The sequence below is a fragment of the Arvicola amphibius genome, chromosome 6, assembly GCF_903992535.2.
Source record: "Arvicola amphibius chromosome 6, mArvAmp1.2, whole genome shotgun sequence".
In the NCBI taxonomy this organism is placed as follows: Eukaryota; Metazoa; Chordata; class Mammalia; order Rodentia; family Cricetidae; genus Arvicola; species Arvicola amphibius.
This window is the reverse complement of record NC_052052.2, coordinates 114,812,121-114,831,928: the sequence shown is the minus strand read 5'-3', so window position 1 is coordinate 114,831,928 and position 19,808 is coordinate 114,812,121. Positions and strand designations below refer to the sequence as shown.

Genomic DNA, 19,808 nt, shown 5'->3' with positions numbered 1-19,808 from the left:
TCACTGATGTATGGTCAGCTTGCTCTGAAAAACACATACATTTTCAAAGGTAGCCTATCTATCTGCATTAACACAAGTATGGAATGTGCAGTGTGCACAAGTCAGTTAAAGCCTTTTTTTTTGTTTTATGTTTGAACAGGTAAAAATATGTCACCTGTTTTGGAGGTTTTTTACGTATATAGCCAAGACTTTCAGAGGGTCTCACCTGATCAAATCTGATCCTCTTTAACCTTGACTAAATTTTCAGCCTTTCATTTTCTTTTTGTAATTGATTTTATTGAGCTCTACATTTTTCTCTGCTCACCTCTCTGTCTCTCCTTCCCCTTCAAGCCTCTGCCATGGTCCCCATGGACCCAATTTACTCAGGAGATCTTGTCTTTTTCTACTTCCCATGTAGATTAGATCCATGTATGTCTCTCTTAGGGTCCTCATTGTTGTCTAGGTTCTCTAGGATTGTGATTTTTGGGCTGGTTTTCTTTGCTTTATTTTTAAAACCCTTTTATGAGCAGCCTTTCATTTTCTGTGGAAACAGAAGTATAACTGCTTCTCTAACACAACATACTTTTTATTTTCATTCTGAAGTTAAAACATTTTAAAAAAATATATAGGTTGCCTTAATTCAGTAGTTTCCATAATTCAATGTCTCTCGGCAGCTACTGTTTGCTCATCAGCAATCAAAAAATTCAAAGACAACACAATAAAATACAGGATCCAGACTCCCCGTGTATTTCCCATCTCTATATGGCTTATTATTTTTAATTACTTTACTCTTTCTTTAAAGACATTACTCATTATTTTTAAACTATCATCTATCTATCTATCATCTATCTATCTATCTATCTATCTAATCTATTTTTATGACTGTCTATGCTTTTTTCCTTTTTTAAAAAAACCTATGCATGTTGTTTAAACATACTGTATCTTTCATCTACATGAAAATAGAGTACTTTTCATCTGAACCTGCTTTATTGTGTGTCGATATCCTTTTCTGTCAGCGTGAACAAGTTTTTTTTTCATGGTTTATTTTTTTTTATTTAAAAATTTCCATCTCCTCACCTCCTCCTCCCCCTTCCCTCCTCTCCCCTCCACCCATACCCCCCTCCCTCTCTCTCCAGGCCAAGGAGCCATCAGGGTTCCCTACTCTATGCTAAGTCCAAGGTCCTCCCAACTCCCCCCAGGTCCAGGAAGGTGATCAACCAAGCTGAACAAGTTTTTAAACACACCACGTGACTTTGTTCATGGCCTACTGGCGGCTCATGCACGTAGGCAACTGTCGGGAGATGTCTCTGTACTACAACCAAATGAGAAGCATGGGATTAGGAAGCCATGTTTGGCTCTTTGTTTGGGTGTCTAGAATGCTTTTTAAGCTCTCTCAGGTTTTATGTGAATCTATATGGCTCCACACTGTATGTCATTTGCAGCAGAACTTTTTTATGTTGACCACCAGCCTGCAAATAACAGCACTGAGACCTTTTATTAATTATAAAATCTCAGCCTATAACTTAGATTTGTCCCACTAACTCTTATAACTTATATGAGCCCATTTATTTTAACCTATGCTCTGTTACATGGCTTGTTACCTCACCTCACCTTACTGCTCCTGCTACTTTTTCAGCATCTGGCTGGTGACTCCTGTGTCTCCACCCTTCTCAGCAGCCTCTCCTCCTTGAAAATCCCAGGAAGGACATTTGCTAAGTCCTATTTAGCTTTCTATTAAACCAATCTGAGTGACAAATCTTTACAGTATACAAAAGATTATTCCACAACAAGAAAGCACACTGGATTCAATACTGTGACTATTTTCTAGGCTCTGACTGGTTGGGTCCAGACACATGATGGACAGCAGTACTCAGTGGCAGCTTCTATCAGCCATGAGATCCATGTGTAGACAGTTATTGTCTGCAGTATAGCGGTGCTAAACTCTTATGTCTAGTAAATTCCATGTAAAAACTGTATTTCTCACCTTTGATAATTTTAGATTTGATGAGCTTCTCAGGACATGATTCTCATCAGAAGCTGAGGAGCATTTGTGAATGCCTATGGTTAGGATAAGGGTATTTGATGGCGGAGGGGGGGATGAAATCACCCTTACTTTAGTGCGTGGAATGGAATCCAGGACTTTATTTATGTTAGAAAGCACTGTGTGGTTGAGCCATACCCATAGTACTTTTCTTAATTTCATGTCAAATTCTAATCTGAGGGTTGAAGATGTGGCTCAGTTGATAGAGTACTTGCCTAGTATGCACAAGGCCCTGTGTTCAACACCCAATAACACATACAACCAGGCTTGGTGGCTTATACCTATAATCCCAACACTCAGGAGGTAGAGACAAGAATACTAGGAGGTCAAGATTATGCTTGGAATTTAGGAAGTTTAAGACTAGCCTGAAAGGAATAAGAATCTGTCTCAAATATTAAAAAAAAAACTAATCTGTGAATGAGATTCACACCCATTCATCATGTCTAGCCCATTCATTAGACACAGCATGTGGGAATGACATTCGTCTAAGTACTGTTTATAAGTACCATCCAAGTGATGTACTGCTCTGATTTAGGTGGGAAACAAATTAATTTAGCAAATCATTACTAAAGTTTATTGCTGTTAAATAATCCACAATAAATATTTGTGGTTTTCTCAGAAAAACATTTGTTTGAACAAAGGGAATAGAAAGTACTTTTCTTTTTATCAGGGATATAAAGCACGAACTAATCTATAGCAGATTCCCCTATTAGTCCAATTAGACCACATCCCACAAAAAACTACAAGACCTCAAAGCTGTATGAAGGGAAGACAACGTGTGTTGGCTACTTTCTACCATTTTAGTTCAGGATGGATAGATGTGAAGTGTTACTTAGTTCTCTTATTGTTTTGACAAAATGCTCAGCTAAAACAACTTAAGAAAGAAGGGTTAATTTGGGCTTACAGTTTCAGGCTGTGGTCCATCATGGCAGGGAAGTTGTATATGTCAGCAAGAGCATGAGGGGACTGGTCGGTCACATTGTATCCAAGTCATGAAGCAAAGAGAATTGAATGTGGGTGCTCAGATCACTATTGTTTTTATTCGGTCTATGACCAAAGTCCATGGGTTGGTACTGGCCACACGCGGATTGTCTTCAGTTTTATTTAAATCCCTCTGTGCTTCAGAGAAATACCCAGCTGTGTGTCCTCAGGTGATTCAGATCCCGTCAAGTTGACAATTAGTATTCACCACCATGCACACAAATCTTCCACCATGAAATTGCTTTATAGTCAAGACTGCTGACTTTACATCCTTAAAAGAGGCTCTGCTTAAAGCCGACAGATTTTCTTGATAGCTCGAACCTAATCTCTCATTGAATTTTGTCTCATGTGATATGCAAGAACAAACCATTCTCTTCCTCGTGGATCAGAGCTTCAAAATGGTGGTTGTCATAGGCAATACTGATTATCAACATGACAAAACATAGAACCTCCATAAGACAAGTCTGTAGAAACATATGTGAAGACTAATCTGTAAATTAGCCTTTGTGTATAACTGTAAGGGATTTTTCTTATTAGACTGAGATAGAAACGTCCAGAGGCAGCCCAGATAGAAAGAAGACCAAGGGAAACGCTTACACTTGTTTCCTGCTTCCTTTGCATCTTGCTGGTAGATTCTTTTTTTTTTTTTTTTTTTTTTTTTTTTTTTTTTTTTTTTTTTTTTTTTTTTTTTTTTTTCGAGATAGGGTTTCTCTGTAGCTTTGGAGCCTGTCCTGGAACTAGCTCTTGTAGACCATGCTGGTCTTGAACTCACAGAGATCCGCCTGCCTCTGCCTCCCGAGTGCTGGGATTAAAGGCGTGCGCCACCGCTGCCCGGCTTGCTGGTAGATTCTTTTACTTCCTGTCATTGCCGCTGCCGCTGCTGCTGCCGCTGCTGCTGCCTCTGCTACCACCGTCATTGCCTAATAATAGAAACCAGAGAGCTCAGCATTCTAGTGTAGACTGAAGACCAGTGGCTCTTTAGGAATTCTCCAGGCCTCTAGATTGGGTACTCATAAGGCACCCAGCCTTAGGGCCCCTAGCATCCATTTATCCAAAGAGTCTAGAATGTTTGGGTGGAAGGTCCATCCCAAGCCCTCTGCCCTGGGAGTTGCCTCAGTCCAGACTCTACCTTCCTAGAAAGTCCACCACTGAGCAGATAATATATTTTTCAATATCTTCAATGTGGATGCAGCCATTGTTGGACTACCCAGATAATATCCTGTAAAGCGACCTAATGAATTTCATTTTAACATCTATTCATTCTGCCGGCTCTGTTCCTTCTGGTAATCCTGGTGATACAGCAGTTCATTCCTCTCCAGCCTTATACCTGGCTCCCACTCTATTTCTACTGCATAACACTTGACCACTGGTCTCACCTCCCTTCAAAGCACAAAGTGACTTCTTATCTCTGAATCTTCCTTTACAGTCCTTGCTGAGTGGGAAGCTCCTGGTGGAATCTGTGGTGAATGCCATTGCCACCTGTGTGATACTGTGTCAGCCCTGTGGCCTTAGACTGTGATTGCTGATACAAGCAAGAAAGCTAGCTGAACTAAAAGACGAGTTTTGGAAAGAACAGAGCCCCGGACAGAGCATCATTAGAAAAATATGGATCTGGATTGATTCTCTAGAGCACATTTTACTGTGTGATTAAAGGCACAGAGATTCAAATAAGGAGTTGGGATACAGGAAGTCTTGAGTTTGATCCACAGAAGCACACAAAACTTGGCGTGTAAACTCTACATTTCAGAGGTTGAGACAGGTCATCTTTCACCATACTGGGAAATCAAATTCACCCTGTGCTATAGGAGACCCTGTCTCAAAATAAAACATGGAAAAATGACAAAAAAGCAAGTAAGGTAAGAGGAATCCCTGCTTATAGGGTATTGAGATAGACTGAATAACAAATATCCCTCAATAAGATCATGTACTGTCAGCACTAACTGCAGACATTGTGGAATCTTGGAGGTAGGGTCTTCTTGGAGAAGGTACTTTACTAGAGGAGAGTTTAAGGTTTTTTTTTTTTTTTTTTTTTTTTTTGTGCCTGGACCCATTTCCTGTTCTTTTTCTCTGCTTCTTGTATGTGGGTGAAAGGGTGAAAATGTGATCCCACTTCCTATGCATGCCATCATGCTTTCTTGGCCTGCTGCCACCCTTCAACACCATAATCTAAATTATCCTGCGCCAGTGTGCAGATCACAGAGAGGAGTCAATGTCTTGTAAAGCTGACACTCAGTGTTACCTGTCACAACTGCCCTGCCATGCTGGACTCCATCCTTCTGGGATGGTAAGCCAAAACACACTCTTTCTTCACTAAGTTGCTGTTTGTCAGTAGGTTTTTATCATGGTGACAGAGAAGTTATTAATACCCTTCTCACATCCTATTCTGGCTGCTCTAACAAAATACCTTTGTCTGGTTAATTTATAAAAAAAATTACAGTATTATAGTTCTAGGGGCTAGGTTGTTTAAGAGACATGTAAGGTATTATCTGTTCAAAGTACATTATTGACAGAAGGGGTGGAATAGGGCAGAATGGGACATGCATGCCCTCTGAAGTCCTTTATTTGGAATACTGAGGACAACATGAATTCCAAACTTTTGTACCTTCAACACCTCTTTTAAAAAAATCTCCTCAAAACTATTGTATCAGAGATTAATTTTTGACATGAATTTTGGAGAAAATACATAATCAAACCTTATCAATGACTGAGTGTGATTATTGTGTCCAATGAGGGCTTGGGCACTCTTAGTTATCATTAGCAGTGAAAAGCATTTGATTGAACTTTGATGTTCTTTACTTTTCCCATTCGTCATATAGAACAAATAAGTTGCATGGGATCCATGGGTTCATGTGAATATTAAATGAGTTAACATAAGTACCTCATATATTCTTAAGAATTTAAAATAAATAAATAATATGAGTAAGTAAACTAAGTCTAGAAGAAAAATCCTATGCCATTTATTATCTCTTCTGAGGTCATAAACAGAAATCAGGGCAATAGAAATGAATAACTCAGACCTTCCAGAGGGAAGGGCAATGGGTGGGTCATGATTACCACAAGTGGAGAGAGACAAAGACAAACTGTCCCCAGTTCTCTAGCTGCCCTAAGGACCCAGTGGTGTCTATTCATAAACACCTATTCTATACCTCACCAGCATCATGGCTTTCCACCCATCACACCTAAGGAGAGGCAATTGAATTATCAGAGCTGCTCCAGCTAAGAAAGAAAGGAGCAATAAGAGAAGTTAAGGATATGACTGACAGCATCTGGAATACAGAAGAAGAGGGAGTAATCCATAGTCTGGCTGAAGAGTTTGCTGTAAAATATTACAGCAAATTAAAATCCCATGCTTCTTTCTAGAATTCATCAGAGCTTTTAATTTATCTGGGTACATTGTAATTCCTAAGAGAGTTTGTTTTATAGGCTTTAAAAATTATATTTACTTATTTAGTACTTTGTGTGTGTTATTTATTATTGTTATTGGGCATGTGTGTACATGCACACACATGTGCATGTTACAATGCATGCAAAGAACTTTGAAGAGAGATTTTTGGGAAATGATTCTCTCCTTTCATATGGACTCTGGGCATCAAACTCGGGTTGTCAGATGCAGCAGCAAGTGCCTTTACACACTGAGCCATCTCTCTAGTCTAAGATAAAGATTTTTATAAATAATATTGCTCAAAGGCCTGTGACTGTGGGGACCTTGTTATGTAACACAGATTTAAAGTGCTGTTTTTACAGATACTTTATTTCGACACCCATCACATTCCATTAAAAAGTAGATAGAATAAAATGTATATTGGATTGTTACAACCAAATAATAGAAGATAATGTAAGATAATTGATTTATAATAAAAGTAGCTGATGTCACCACCAGGGTAACTCTTTGGAAGGATTACACACAATCTATTATATCTTAATAAACTTTATGAATATTTAAAGTCAAGCCACTGTTGTTATTATTATTAAGATTTATTTATTTTATGCATACGGGTGTTTTGCCTGCCCTTATGTCTGTGCACCATACATGCAGTGCCTATGGAGCCCAGAAGTGGGCATCAGATCCCCTGGAACTGGAGTTACCGAAGGTTATAGGTTACCACGTGGTGTTGGGACCCAAATCCTGCTCCTCAGCGAGAGCAGCCAGTGCTCTTAACTACTGAACCATCCCTTCAGTTCCCGACAAACTATCATTAAAACCAGTGAAACAGCATTTTTCTTCATAAAGGTATGGATGGATTATTTAATTTGTTTATACTAGTTGATAAACTCTAGACGCAAAATGACATAGCCCCTGGCAGGAAGAACTTGGAAGTGTGATTGATACCCTAATGGCACACTTGAGGCATTTTTAAACTTGTAACCCATTTAGTTTATAGTTCTGATTCATTTAAAGCAGGTCTATTTGACATAATCCTGAAGGAGAATTGATGTTGTTCATTGCAAAGTGAATTAAAGGGAGGGAACTCACTATAAACAAGCATTGTAATGTAGATTCCTCTTTAGTCTGATTTTATTGTATTCCTAAATTGTCATAAGAGTTGGTGTTAGAGGAAGTATTTTATTCACATGTTTATTTAATATTACTATTCTCAGATTTAGAAATTTCTTGACATATTTTTTAAAAGTGGTAATGTTGGAATTTGAAAAAGTGAGATGGGGCTGGCGGGATGACTCAGCAGATACAAGGGCTTGCTGTATGGGTCTGATAATGTGAGTTCTATACAGATCCTGTGGTGGAAGGAGAGAACCGAATCCTACTACTGGTCCTCTGACCTACACACACACTACACATATGCACATCACATACCACACACATACACACACACACAGAGAGAGAGAGAGAGAGAGAGAGAGAGAGAGAGAGAGAGAGAGAGAGAGAGAGAGAGAGAGAGAGAGAGAGAGAGAGAGAGAGAGAGAGAGAGAGAGAGAGAGAGAGAGAAAGAGAATCAACATCCTTAGGTGAACAATGATAAGTAACTACGTGGTTATCAAAAGAGTCCTTTGTCCCACTCTGCTCTGACATAAAAAAACTTCAACAGAAACTGGGCAGTGGTAGCCCATGTCTTTAATCCTAGTACTCAGGAGGGAGAGAGGCAGGTGAATCTCTGTGAGTTTGAGGCCAATCTGGCTTACAGAGGGAGTTCAAGGATAACCAAGGCTGCACAAAGAAATCCTATCTCAAAAACAAAACAAAACAGAACAAAAAGAAAAGAAAAAAAAAGAAAGAGCATTTCTGTTGAAACTTTAACCTCATTTTTGTTAGAGAATTCTTCATGGGCTAGAGAGATGGTTCAATGGTCAAGAGCATTTGCTACTCTTGTAGAGGACATGAATTTAGATGCATATAGAACATCTAACATCCATCCTAGGAGATCCAGTGTCCTCTTTTGATGTACATGAGCACTGTATGCATGTGTGCATATGCACACACATGAGTAAAAATGAATACATAACATAGATACTTTTAACTTCTTTACAACTTTACAATATGTTTAAAATCCTAAAACACAAAATTTGACTCAACAGTAGATGAATACTACAAAATTTTTAAAATTTGATATTGAGATAAACAAAATAAATTACTGAATATCTGTGAACTAGAGCACTGTAGTAAAGCATGGTACTATGTTGTTATTTAAAAAGAATGCATATATTGGTGTTCATGCAAGTAAATGTTCAGAGAGACTCGTAAATAATGAAACAGAGAGCAGTTTATATAAACTCATATGCATAATCTACACCAGCAAAAATAATAACAGTTAACTGAAGTCATTTAAATAATGCATGCTACTTTTACTTTTTATTCTTTTATAATTTAATCTAAGGTTGTTGATTTAAGATAAAAATAATAGACAAAGATACTAATCCTTTTAAAAATTCATAAAACTCACTTCATCTTTGATGGCCTCTACAAATGAAGTCTTTATTTAAATACAAGCAGTAATTAGAGATTTTTTTGTGCAGTGTTATTACCAGAACTATGCTATCTAAAAGCTGATCATGACATTGCTCCTCTCTACACTTGTATCATTTGATACCTGAATCGTTTCTTTTGTCTGTCATTCCATGAAAGATATGATTTTTAAAAGGTTCAATGCCAGTACAGTGAAGTCAACTGTAGAGAACTTAAAAATATTTTATTTACTCATTTTTACTCATGTGTGTGCATTTGTCACATGAATGTTCACTTACATAGGCCACAAGAGGACATTGGATCTTCTGGAGCTGGAGTTACAAGTGGAGGTTAGCTGCTTCATGCTGGGATTCAAGTCCTCTCCAAGAGTAACATGTGCTCTTGACCATAGAGCCATCTCTCCAGCCCCTGTTGAACTGTCTGATAAAGATGAGGTTGAGGTCTCAATGGAAATGCTAGAATTTTTATCTTATCACTTATTCTTGATGGTCTCCAAAGGATGTTGATCTCTCTCTCTCTCTCTCTCTCTCTCTCTCTCTCTCTCTCTCTCTCTCTCTCTCTCTCTCTCTCTGTGTGTGTGTGTGTGTGTGTATACACTGGTCCTTAGGCTTGGTGGCAAGTACCTCTATCCACTGAGCCATCTCACCAGTCCTGCACTCTTTTTTTTTGAGACAAACAACCTGAATATTAGACCATTACCTTTCCTTCTCTTGCAGATATGTCTTCCAAATGCAATTTTAAAGCATTGATTGTAATTCTTTCTTTATGGGTTTTACCCTCTGTGATCATTAAACATTTCTCTGAATGCTTTGAGGATTCATGAAGTTCAGCGATCATTTTTCACGACAGCTCTGTTTGTCTATAAAGATTTCTTTCCTGATTTTTATTTTCTTTCACCCATTTGACTTCTGCCCATCTGCTTTGGCATCCCTCAGGCATCTTTAAAATAACACATTCTTGACTAAACTCATTTTTTTCCCACTCTAGCTGATCTGATCCTTTTCTAAGTGGCCATTATCATGATGAATGGGTCCCATTGTCATGTAGTTTTTTAAAGTTAGAAACTTGGAGAGATAATTCCAACTCTAATAGCTGTGTGTAATCTCTTGGCACAAAAAATCAATTGCATATCATTTCAATACCCAGAAGCCCATCCTTTACCTTCTGTCCCCATTACCATCACCAAAGTGTTGCTTCCTAAATTTAAATTCATGTAGCTAAATTTCTACATTGTGTAATTAGAAGGATACTTGAAAAAATATAGTAGTGTCTTTTCTCCAAGCATAAGCAAAACTGATTTTTTTGTGTGTCTTATGAGTGTAAACTTGTTAGCATGTTGGCATTCAAAAATCTGCTTTAATACAGGCTCTCATCAGAAGCCCCTTCCCACCTTCTTAGTCCCACTGATGTCTTGGGCAGGCATAGGTCTCACTGAGCCTTATTCTCTCTTTGCTTACCATCCTTTGATAAGTTCTCTGCATCCCTGCATCTTTCTCATCTTCAGTGTGTTCTCCACTCAGTTCAGATGCTCTTCCTTCTAGAAAGGTTTTTTTTTTCTTTGCAACATGTCATGGTTAGGTTTAACTTGACAACCTAAGATCACTTGGAAGAAGAGTCTTGATGATGGATGGCCTACGGTGAGTTGCCCTGTGGTTGTTTCTGTGGATAGCACCATTTCCTGGGTCCAGGTTTTAAACTGTAAGAATGAAAAGAAAAAAACTGCAAACAAGCAAGCCTGCAGGCAGTGTACATGCATTTCTTTCTGCTCTTATCTGTGGATGTGACATGCCCAGCTGTTTGAAGCTTCTGATTTCTTCTTCACTTCCCTCTGATAGGGTGAAATCTGAATTTGAGAGTTAAAACAAACCTGTTCCTCAATTAATTGGTTTTTTTTCAAGGTATTTTCTCACAGCAGCAGAAATTAAATTTAGACACACCTAACCTGAATTGGGCATTATAGTGTTTCCTTGTATTCTACTCAACTCTCAAGGTTATAGAAATAAAGGACCCAATCATCTAATGAGGATTTCTTGTTTAATGTATCTAGTTCTATTGTGTTGAATATTTTTGGTCAGAAATCGCAATTTTTCTTTGCTTTCTTATAGTACTAATAGTATTTTGAACACCCAACTTGAGGTACAAAATATATTTATTCTTCCCAGCAACCTCATCTGAATGTTAATTCTCTTCCATGGTTTTATTTTGCCTATGCTGCATTTACCATCAGATTTTGTTTTTGAAGTTCCTAAGAAGAGAACATAAATATTATGGATGATATCTTGGGCAGACCATACTACTTTCATGATGCATAGTCTACTAGATTAAAAGCATGAGGCTCTTAATGTTCAACTATTTGCTTGGTGTGTGTGTGTTTGTGTGTGTGTGTGTATATTTGTGTGTATATAAACATACATAAATATTTGTTTTATGATTAATTATCAATTATTGAATAAGTATCCGCTTATGATTCATAATTATGATTTCATAATCTCTTTCTTGATGGTTGATGAAATATTTTTTTTTATTTCTTAATTCTTCTTTACAACAATTCATAAGAGTGGAAAGAGGTACATCTTTCTCATTGTTTCCTTAATTGGCACAGGCATATTTTCTTTTTCAATTTTTTAAGATTTATTTTATTTACCAACTACTGTTTCCCCTCCCTCCTCTCCTCCTGCTCCTTCCACCATTTTTCCCCTATCCCCTTATCTACTCCTCCTCTGTCTCTACTCAGATGAGGTGAGGCCTCCCATGAGAGTTAACAAAGCATGGCACATCAACCTGAGGCTGGCTCAAGTCCTCCCCACTGCATCAAGGCAAAACAAGGCATCCCACCATAGGGAATAGGTTCCCAAGATCCCGCTCATGCATCAGGAACAAGTCCTGGTCCCACTGCTAGGGGCCCAACAGAAGACCAAGCCACACATTTGTCACCCAATAGCAGAGGGTCTAGATTGGTCTCATGCCAACTATGAGCTCGTGAGCTCCCACAAGCCCAGGTCAGCTGTCTCTGCGGGTTTCCCCATCACGATCTTGACCTCCACCACTTGCTCATAAAAACCTTTCACTCTCTCTTCATCTGGACTCCGTGAGCTCGGCCCAGTGCTTGGCTGTCACCAAAATGTTTACGGGGAAGGACAGTTCAGCCACCCTAGTCGCTATTGCAGGGAATCTCATCTGGGTCATCCTTGAGGTTCCTGGGAGCCTCCCTGGTACCAGGTTTCTCACTAACCCCTCAATACCCTCTCTATAAAGATATTTCCCCATTCATTCTTCCCCTCAGTCCTGCCCACAACTCAACCATCTTGGTCCCTCATGATCCCATCCCCCCTCCCCTCTACTCCATTTCTGCCCCAGTTTACCAGGACATCCCATCTATTTCCTCTTCCCAGGGAGATCCATGAATCCTGCTTAGGGTCCTTGTTACCTAGCTTCTCTGGGACTGTGGACTTGTGTAACCTTGTTATCCTTTGCTTTCTGTCTAAAATGAGTACATAGTATGTTTGTTTTTCTGGATCTGGATCACCTGACCCAGGGTGATATTTTCTAGATCCATCTATTCGCCTACAAATTTTATGATGTCATTGTTTTTGCTTGTTTGTTTATTTGTTTAGCTGAGTGAGTAATAAATACTCCATTGTGTAGATATAGCACATTTTCTTTATCTATTCTTTGGTTGAGGGCCATCTAGGTTGTTTCCAAGTTCTGGATATTACAAAGAATGCTGCTATGAGTATAGTTGAGCAAGTGTCCTTGTGGTATGATTGGGCATCCTTTGGCTATATGCCCAAGAGTGACATCGCTGGGTCTTGAGGTAGATTGATTCCCAGTTTTCTGAGAAACGACCATATTGATTTCCAAAGTGACTGTACAAGTGTGCACTCCCACCAGCAGTGGAGAAGTGTTCTGTTTACTTCACATCCTCTCCAACATAGGGTGTCATTAGCGTTTTTTAATCTTTGCCATTTTGACTGGTATAAGATGGTATCTCAGAGTCAGTTTTATTTGCACTTCCCCGATAGCCAAGGATGTTGAGCATGTCATTAAGTGTAACTTGACCATTTGAGAGTCTTTTGATGAGAATTCTTTGTTTAAATCTGTACTCCATTTTTTATTGGGATTGTTTGGTATTTTGATATCTAGTTTCTTGAGTTCTTTATATATTTTGGATATTAGTCCTCTGTCAGATATGGAATTGGTGGAGTTATTTTCCCATTCTGTAGGCTGCTGTTTTGTCTTAGTGAGTGTCTTTTACTTTACAGAAGCTTTTCAGTTTTTGGAGGTCCCATTTATTAATTGTCGACCTCAGTATCTGTTCTTCTGGTGCTATAGTCAGGAAGTAGTCTGTGCCAATTCATTCAAAGGTATTTTCCACTTTCTTTTTTATTAACTTCATAGTAACTGGACTTATGTTGAGGTCTTTGATCCACTTGGACTTGCATTTTGTGCAGGATGATAGCTATGAATCTATTTGAATTCTTCATGCTGCCATCTAGTTTTGACAGCACCATTTGCTGAAGAGGGTTTATTTTATCCGTTGTATACTTTTGGCTCTTTGTCAAAAATCAGGCTCATAGGTGTGTGGGTTTATGTCAGGGTCTTCGATTTAATTCCATTGATCCATGTATCTGTTTTATGAAAATACCAAACTTTTTTGTTACTATAGCTTTATAGTAGAGCTTGGAGTTGGGGACGGTGATACCTCCAGAAGTTCTTCTATTGTACAGAATTATTTTAACTTTTTGTTTTTCCATATTGAGTAGTGTTCTTTTGAGGTTTGTGAAGAATTATGTGTGAATTTTGGTGGGGCTTGAATTGAATATGTGGATTACTATTTGTAAGATTGTCACTTTTACTGTGTTAATCCTACTGATTCATGAGCATGGGAAATATTTCCATTTTCTTATCCCCCTTCCCAATTTCTTTATTCAAAGACTTAACGTTCTTGTCATATAGGTCCTTAACTCGTTTGGTTAGAGTTACCCTATTTTATATTATTTGTTGCTTCTCTTATTTCTTTCTCAGCACATTTATCATTTGCATATAAAAGGGCTACTGGTCTTTTTGAGTTAATCTTGTATCCAGTCACATTACTTAAGGAGTTTATCAGCTGTAGGAGTTCCCTGGTAGAATTTTTGGAGTCACTTATTATTATGTTATCATATGATCTGCAAATGGTGAAAGTTTTCCAATTTGTGTCTCCTTGATCTTTTCTCATTTCCTTATTGCTCTAGCTAGAACCTCAAGTACTATGTTGAACAGATATTGAGAGAGTGGAAAGTCTTGTCTTCTTCCTGACTTTAGTGAAATTCCTCTGAATTTCTCTTTGTTTAATTTGATGATGGCTGTCAGCTTGCTGTGTATTGCCTTTATTATGTTTAGGGATGTTTCCTTGTATCCTTGTTTTCTCCAGAACCTTTATCATGAAGAGGTGTTAGATTTTGTCAAAGACATTTTTTTTTTCATTTAACCAGATGACCATGTGTGTTTTTTTTCTTTCACTTTGTTTATATAGTGGATTACATTGGCAGAATTTGGCATGTTGAACCATTCCTGTGTCTCTGGAATAAAGCCTGCTTGATCATGGTGGATGTTTTTTTTTAATGTGTTCTTGGATTCAGTTTGCTGATATTTTGTTGAGTAGTTTTGCATCAGTGTTCATGAGAGAGATTGGTCTGTAATTCTCTTTCTTAGTTGTGTCTTTGTTTGGTTTGGGTGTCAGGGTAACTGTGGCCTCATAAAATAATTTGGCAATATATTCATTATGTTTCTATTTTGTGGAACAATTCTCTACTGAAGCTATCTCGCCTGGGTTTTTTTTTTCTTTTGGTTGGGAGACTTTTAAATGACTGTTTCTATTTCCTTAGGTATTATAGGTCTGTTTAAATTGTTTATCTGGTCTTGATTTAATTTTAGTATGTGGTACCTATCAAGAAAGTTGTCCATTCCTTTTAGATTTTCCAATTTTGTGAAGTACAGATTTTGAAGTATGACTTAATGACTCTTTGTATTTCCTTGGAGTCTGCTGTTATGTCCCTCTTTTGGATTTTGTTAATGTGGATATTCTGTCTCTGGCTTTTGGTTAGTTGGGATAAGGGTTTGTCTATCTTGTTGCTTTTCTCAAAAAAAAAAAAAACCAACTCTTTGTTTCATTGATTCTTTGTATTGTTCTCTTTGTTTCAATTTATTGATTTCAGCCCCAAGTTTCAGTATTTCTTGACATTTACTCCTTCTGGTTGTGAGTTTGCTTCTTTTTGTTCTAGCGCTTTCAATTGTGCTGTTAAGTCGTTTGTGTGAGATTTCTCCAAATTCTTTATGAATGTACTTAGTGCTATGAATCTCCTCTTAGCAATACTTTCATCATGTCTCATAAATTTGGGTATGTTGTGGATTGATTTTCATTGAATTCTAGGAAGTCTTTAATTTCTTTATTTCTTCCTTGACCCAGGGGTGGATCAGTTTAGAGCTGTTTAGTTTCTATGAATTTGTAGGCATTCTGTAGTTTGTATTGTTGAACTCTAACTTTCTTTCATAGTGGTCTGATAAGATACAAGGGGTTATTTTAGTTGTTCTGTATCTGTTGAGATTTTCTCTATGACTGAGTATGTAGTCAATTTTAGAGAAGATCCTTTGAGGTGCTGAAAAAAAGGTATATTCTTTTGTGTTTGGATGTAATGGTCTGTAGTGGTCTGTTAAGTCCTTTTGAGCCATAACATATAATAGTTTCCTGATTTCTTGGCTAAGTTTCTGTCTGGCAGATCTGTTCATTGGTGAGAGTGGGGTGCTGAAGTTGTCCAATATTAATGTGTGGGGTTTGATGTGAGATTTAAGCTTTAGTAATGTTTCTTTTACAAATGTGGGTGCCCTTGTATTTGGGGCATAAATGTTCAGATTTGAGACTTCATCTTGATGGATTTTTCCATTTGATGAATATGAAATGTCCTTATCCATCTCTTTTCATTAATTTAGGTTGATTGATTTTAGTCTATTTTGTTAGATATTAGGATAGCTACACTGACTTGTTTCTTAGGACTGTTTGATTGGAAAATCTTTTCCCAATCTTCTACTCTGAGGTAATGTCTGCCTTTGAAGTTGAAGTATGTTTCTTGTTTGCAGCAGAAAGATGGATCCTGTTTTTGTATTTATTCTGTTAGCCTGTGTCTTTTCATTGGTGAATTTAATACATTGATATTAAGAGATGTTATTGACCAGTGATTGATAATTCCTATCACTTTTTTGCTTTGTTTTATTTTGGTAGTGGTGATGGTCATGTGTGTGTTTCTTTTATTTGGGTTTTGCTGGTGTGAGATTATCTTTTGTCTGTGGTTTTGTGGATGTAACTGAGTTCCTTGGGTTGGATTTTTCCTTTCTGTACTGCTGGATTTGTTGATAGGTATTGTTTAAATCTGGTTTTGTCATGAGTTGTCTTATTTTCTCTGTCTACGTTGCTTGAAAGTTTTGCTGGATATAGAAGCCTGAGCTGGTATCCACGGTCCATTTGTGTCTGTAAAGCATCTATCCAGGGCCTTTTAGAGTCTCCATTGAGAAGTCAAGCATAATTCTGATTGGTCTGCTTTTATACGTTACTAGGCCTTTTTCCTTTGCAGCTCTTAACTTTCTTTACTTATTCTGTATATTTAGTGTTTAATTATTATGTGACAGGGGGACTTTTTATTGGTCCAGTATATTTTGTATTCTATAAGCTTCTTGTACCTTTATAGGCATGTCCTTCTTTAGATGAGGAAAGTTTTCTTCTATGAATTTGTTGAATATGGTTTCTGTGCCTTTGAGCTGGGATTCTTCTCTTTCTTCTATCACTGTTATTCTTGGTTGGGGTCTTTTCATGGTGTCTCACAATTACTGGATGTTTTGTGTTAGGAATTTATTGTGTTTAACATTTTCTTTGACTCATAAATCTATCTCCTCTATCATATCTTCAATGCCTTAGATTCTCTCTTTCATCTCTTGTATCTGTTGGTGATAGTTTTCAAGTCTTGAACAGTTTCCTGTTTGATTTTTTTGGCTTTCTTTAAAGGATTTATTGATTTCTTCCAAATTTTTGTTTGTCTTTTCCTTGACTTCTTAAAGGATTTTTTTTTTCATTTCCTCTATAACAGCCTCAGTCATCTTCTTAAAGTAATTTTTAAGATTGTTGTCTTGTGTTTCAGCTGCATTGTGTTTAGGTTTTGCTGTTGTAGGATCATTAGGTTCTGGTGATACGTATTGCTCTTTGGGTTATTGAATATATTCTTACTCTGGTGTTTACTCATCTTTTCTTCCCACTAGAGTGGCTTGTGCCTGTGCCTGTTCTTCCAACTGTTGTGGTTGGTACCTGTGCCTATGTCGTCTACTGTTTTTCCAACTGGTATGGTTTGTGCCTGTGCCTGTGTAGTCTGCTGGTGTTGTGGGGTAGGGCTAGCCATGGAGAAGGTCTTTAGGTGCTTGGGGTTGGGCAGCAGTCTTGGAAGCACAGAGTCCAGTGGGTGATGGTGGTTTAGGTGCAGCCTAGAGGCAGGTCTCTCATCTACCTGCAGGCTGGTGGGGACTGCACCACAGTGGCACAGTGGCACAGGCATGTTAAATATCCCTTAGGTATTCAGTCCTTGCCTCGATAAATTCAAGATGCTGTAATTTGTCTATCAATAAAGCTTGCTTCTAAATATCTATTGAGCTGACATCCTGTAACACCTTTGAGGAAATTATTACATGTTTTTAAAATGGGGCTGGAGAGATTTCTATTGCAGCACTGCAGTTCCGAGAATCCCACATAGTGGCTCGCAACCATTTACAACTCCAGTTCCAGAGATTCTTGTACCCCCATTGGCCTTCACAGATACCATGCATACACAAGATACACATATATACATGCAGTCAGTCATCAGATTTTCAAAAAAGTTTGTTATTTTTATTTCTATGAGTGTTCTGTATGATATTAATTAGCTGTTTAGAGAAAACTAACAATGAGAAAAATTCATAAAGTTAACTCGACAAGCAAGTTTTCTCATCCATAGTGATGGATCACGCTTGTCTCTCCTTAGACTCTTAAGTGACTTAAGGATAGGGTACACAGAGTTCTTAGAGTTGATCGCAGTATATTCGTTCTAGAAAGCAGTAGCTGTCATCAATTATTTCACCCCATAACCCTCACTTTCATTCCTACATTGAAACATTAGGACACAGAAATTGGCAAGGGAAGATGGACGTATTTATAGTTTGTTCAAACCATGGAGGGAAAGAACGTATTTCCTCCCCTTGGTTGTGTGACAGTCTAAAATTTCTAAGAACTACAGAAGAAGATTTAGTTGTGAGACCCTGTAGATGTTCCTTTCTTGGTAGGAAAGCAAGGGCAGAGGACAGAACCTCTGGAGACCCCATGTCTTTGTTCCCAATAGTTGTCCCCATTCTCAGCAGGGAGGGACACAAAAGGCTCTCTTTTGAATGTAGAGTATCTCCTCCATACCAGCAGGGCTCCAGCCCATTGTCACTCAGCATGGGTTGAGATGCACACAACTACTTTGTTCAGACTATTGGCAGAGGGAAAAGAGACAGCAGAGCCAAGTTAAAAGATGGAGTTCTGTGGTCCTTCCCCTTCCAACATCTAGCCTCACAAACAATGAAGAAATTTTCTTTAGAAAATGACATTTTTGGCGTCACACTGGGCAGACATTGTCACTTTGCTTTTTTTTTTTTTTTGTGAAGCTCAGTTTTAGTGACTGTTCAGAAACATGTCTCTAAAGTGCACATGAGTGTGGTAGTTGTACAATGAGCCTTGAGTCAAGGACAGTTTCTCCACTTCTGTCTGTGACCTCCATGAACAGGCAACTCTCTCATTAGGAGCTATGTGACCTGTCAGCACCTGCTAGGTCTCTTCCCCTCTCACTGTGCCCTTCAGCATGAAGATGAAGAATGGCTTCAGTAAGATTTTTAGAGTGTCTGAAATAGTATCAGTTTTGTAGATGTTGAAGCATCTTCAGAGAAAATAAAGGGCCCTTGTCAAGGGAAGAAAACCCTTAGCCTGGGGTCCCCTTTGCATTCTCCTATTGGCTGTAAGTCAACAAACTTCAAGTGCAATGACTGTATTTATAACAGAGTTAAGGTCAGTGTGTTTGGAGCATTTGGGTTTAGCTATCTAAACATCTGTCTGTCCGATCTATCTATCTATCTATCTATCTATCTATCTATCTATCTATCTATCTATACCTATGTATGTATCTATCTATGTATGTATGTATGTATGTATGTATCTATCATCTATCTATCATCTATCTATCTATATCTATCTAGCTATCATCTATCTTCTAAATATCTTTACATCTATCTAAAAATATGTCTTGTCTGTCTACCTACCAATAGCTATATAAAGAGAATGCTTTTGAGAAATTTAGAAACTACTCTCTCTTTTTTAAAAATTGATTTTATTGAGCTATACATTTTTCTCTGCTCCCCTCTCTTTCTCTTCCTCAATCCTCTCCCATGGTTCCTATGCTCCAAATTTACTCAGGAGCTCTTGTCTTTTTATACTTTCCATGTAGATTAGATCCATGTAAGTCTCTCTTAGTCTTAGTATGTCTCATTGTTGTCTAGGTTCTCTGGGATTGTGATTTGTAGGTTGGTTTCTTTGCTTTATGTTTAAAAACCACTTATGGGTGAGTACATATGATAATTGTTTTTCTGGGTCTGGGTTACCTCACTCAATATGATGTCTTCTAGCTCCATTCATTTGCCTGCAAATTTCAAGATGTCATTAGTCATCAGAGAAATGCAAATCAAAACAACTCTGAGATTCCATCTTACATGTGTAACAATGGCCAAGATCAAAAAACACTGATGACAACTTATGCTGGAGAGGTTGTGGGGTAAAGGGAAAACTCCTTCGTTGCTCGTGGG

The 19,808-nt window shown here is 38.0% G+C and overlaps 1 long non-coding RNA gene across 3 annotated transcripts in view; it reads left to right on the top strand.

The window, feature by feature from the left end:
* Window positions 1-7,003: 7,003 nt before the first annotated feature.
* The window catches only part of LOC121677218, a 132,544-nt gene continuing 119,739 nt past the window's right edge, over window positions 7,004-19,808 (top strand). For all 3 annotated transcript variants that reach the window (XR_006020838.1, XR_006020840.1, XR_006020839.1), the window contains exon 1: window positions 7,004-7,232. This is a non-coding gene — a long non-coding RNA (uncharacterized LOC121677218). The remainder of the gene's footprint in view (window positions 7,233-19,808) is intronic.